Consider the following 2,458-nt stretch of genomic DNA (forward strand, 5'->3'; position numbering starts at 1 on the left):
ATCCTCTCTCCAGGTTCATAGGGTTTCTGGAAGCAAGCTATTATGGAAGTGGATGCCACTCCTCCTTCCAAGCTTGTTTTAATTGGGGAGCTCCACCCCACTCTCTGTCCACATTGGGTAACCAACCATTAACACATTTGACACATCAGTGTCAGTGTTCAGCCTCACAGCAACCACAAGTGACTGCGGTATGGCAACTTGTACACCAGGGATATACAACCTAGAGGAATGTCTGAACAAAAACAATGAAAGACAGGCCCGAGGTCAGTGGATTAAAAGTCACCCACCTTTGGCTTGGTAGCATCGCTTTCTTTCCACTGGGCCAGCTGATCTCTCTCTCTGAATTTCTTTATACAACAAAATTTACTCAAAGACTATTGTTGAAGATTTTAATACTTTCATTTTCTCAAAATGAAAAATAGCAATGATTGTTCTTGTGGTTCAAATCTTATATAAGGCCTTAAGTATGTTGGTTATATCACTAGAAATGAACATAAAATGCTTCAGTTTCAAAATATGTACTTGAGTCCCTAATTCCAGTCACAGCTCCATCATCAAAGAACAGGAACTCAAATAGACAAGCAAGCACACACTTTATTACATATGCACATGCACTAATTTTATTGGCAAGCATAGAATGAAAATCAGCAACAAAAAATTATTGGCTTGATAACTAACACATTTGACATGGAACCCTATATACAATAGAGCACATTTAGAGTAGGCTAACAGATACAGCACCAGAAGCAGAATCTTCTCACTGGGAATCACAGAGGAGGAACAGTTGCAAACAGTTTGGGAACGTGGAATGTGAGAAGTACAAATGTAGGAAAATTGGAGATTGTTAAGAAAGAAATAGAACACGTAAATATTGGCATGCTAGGCATTGGTAAAATGAAATGAGTTGGCATGGGACATTATTAATCAGATAATGATATAATCTACTACACTGGAAATGAAAAGGTGAGGGAAAATAGTCACTTTCATAGTTAAAAAGACCATTTCTAGATCCATCTTGAAATACAATGTTCTAAGTGACAGGATATTATCCAAAAGCATATAAGGAAGACCTGCTAAGACCATTCAAACACAAAGAGGAGGAAACAGATTACTTCTATTAACTTTTGGGTCGAAAAGTAATTGAACATGCAAACAAGATACTTTTATAATAAATAATGGGTGATTGGGATGCAAAAGTTGGGAACAGGAAAGAACGATGAGTAGTTGGAAAGTATGGACGTGGTAACAGAAATGAGCTGGAGACAGCATGATAGAATTCTGTACAATCAATGGCCTATTCATTGCAAACATCTTTTATAAGAAACAAATGGCGACTACACACACAAACTTCACGTGATGGGCTACATAGGGATCAGATTGACTACATCTGTGGAAGAAATTGCGGGAGAAGCTCAGTATCAGCTATGTAAACTAAGCAAGGTGCTGACTGTGGAATAGACTACTCATATGCAAGTTCAAATTGAAGCTAAAAAATTTAATTCACAAGAACCAAAGTTAGGCCTCAAGTCTATCCCACCACAATTTAAAGACCATCTCGGGAACAGGTTTGAAGCCTTAAGCACTAATGAGCGAAGGCAAGATGACTGGTGGGAGGATATGTAGAATATCATTCATGAAGAGTGCAAAATGTCATTATAAAAACAGAAGAGAAAGAAAAGACCAAGATGACAACTATGAGATATCATCTCACCCCAGTCAGAATAGCAAAATTTAACAGAACAGCAAACAATAAATGCTGGCAAGGTTGTGGAGAAACTAGAACCCTTATTTACTGTTGGTGGGAGTGTAAATGGTGTAGCCACTATGGAAGGCTGTATGGCGCTTTCTCAAAAAGTTGCAAATAGAAATAACAATTCCACTACTGGGAATATAACGCCACCCAAGCAGATATATGCACACCCATGTTTATCGCAGCTTTGTTCACAATAGTAGAGTTGGAAACAGCCTAAGTGCCCATCAACAAACAAATGGATAGAGAAGCTGTGGTATGTTCGCGTAATGGAATACTACGATGCATTGAAAAACAAGGAACTCATGAAATACTATTCAAAATGGATGACTTTGGAGGACATTATGCTGAGTGAAATATCTCAGTCACAAAAGCATAAATACTGCATGGTGCCACTGTTGTAAAATGAGACTGACATAGGGGTTGGGGGAGAGACTGAGAAAGAGGGGATAAATCATGTATACTGCACTGAAACAGATGAGAGAGAGAACTGTTTAAAAGGTATACATGATTAGGTATTATTGTCATGACATGAGTCCAGAACGAAGGCTGCATAGTGGAGTGGACTTGGGGGGAAGGATTGTATAACAATGAAAGAATTTTTCTTTTCCTTTTCAAAGAGAAGAATGAACTGGAGGGGAGGGGTGGGCAGGGAGAAAAGTGCAACAATGAATGAATGGAAACTCAAAATCTCCGTAAATTTTCATT

This window comes from Elephantulus edwardii, unplaced genomic scaffold, assembly GCF_000299155.1.
Source record: "Elephantulus edwardii isolate Elephantulus edwardi_28Jun2011 unplaced genomic scaffold, EleEdw1.0 scaffold00157, whole genome shotgun sequence".
NCBI classification, from domain to species: domain Eukaryota; kingdom Metazoa; phylum Chordata; class Mammalia; order Macroscelidea; family Macroscelididae; genus Elephantulus; species Elephantulus edwardii.